Below are 1,123 nucleotides of genomic sequence, written 5' to 3'. Positions count from 1 at the left end.
TATATATATATATATATATATATATATATATATATATATATTTGAGTTTATGTCCTCTACAGCATTCACTTATTGCTAATTCTTCAAGTTGACTTTTCTGCTAAGTGAATGTGATCGGACCCTTTTCCTGCTCTATGCTAAACTCAACCCAGTGTGTTCACAAATTCTTCATGTGCGTTCTATTTGAAACTCGTTCAAATTCTTCAGTGTGTCCTTGTCAGCTGAAGAAATTGCGAATGAAACGATTAAAATATTCTTATCTGAATTTTCGGCTTTTTGCCGCTCAAACCGTTACACCTCCCATGATATACTTATCTATTCACCCATGATCTCACACAATCACCACCTCTCAATACGTGGGTGACACATGTCGCGCAAATGAGAAGGGTGAGGGGCACGTTCGTCCAATTTCCTCGGACGAGTGGTTTTTCACCTCCGCTATAAATACCCCCTCCCCTCCTCACTTTGTTTTTACTCCACTCGACCTCACTCCCTCGCTCGAGCTCTCAAAACCTAGCGCCACCGCTACTTCCATCGTCACCGGTGAGGAAGAGCTTCACCGCCTCGACCTCGTCGTCGTCGTACTCGCGCCGGCCGCGGACATCTTCTCTCCGCCGCCGCCGTAGACATCTTCCTCCGCCAAGTTAGGGCATGGAAGATCTGAGCCGACGAACTTCTCAATCTACTCTTCCAGTTCGTCGTGTTCTTCATCAAGGGTAATTAAAAGTTACTTTTACTACCTTTATTACTACTGATGATTTTCATCAAATCTTCAAAAGGTGTTATTCCTCAAATTTCACACTCTAAACACCTAGCACAAATCTTCTGCTCTTGATCTGTTTCTCTAAGTGACGTTTTTCTTCATGATTCCTCAATTTTGTGAATCTCACAAATCCGCACAACTCTGGAATCTAAGACAAAGAACGCTTAGTGAAATTCTTCAAGACACAACTGGTCAATTTCCTCAAACTTGTTCTGTTTTGCAAAAACTTTAAGAACACATATGACCTCTCCAAATTCCTCGCACCTATACTCTGTTCACAGGTACACATGTCAGTTGCTGAATCACTAGGTTCTCATCAACTTCATTCATTTACAGCGTTCCTCGAAGAAAAGCTGCACA

Source organism: Triticum dicoccoides, chromosome 2B, assembly GCF_002162155.2.
Source record: "Triticum dicoccoides isolate Atlit2015 ecotype Zavitan chromosome 2B, WEW_v2.0, whole genome shotgun sequence".
NCBI classification, from domain to species: domain Eukaryota; kingdom Viridiplantae; phylum Streptophyta; class Magnoliopsida; order Poales; family Poaceae; genus Triticum; species Triticum dicoccoides.
This window is presented reverse-complemented; position numbering follows the sequence as displayed.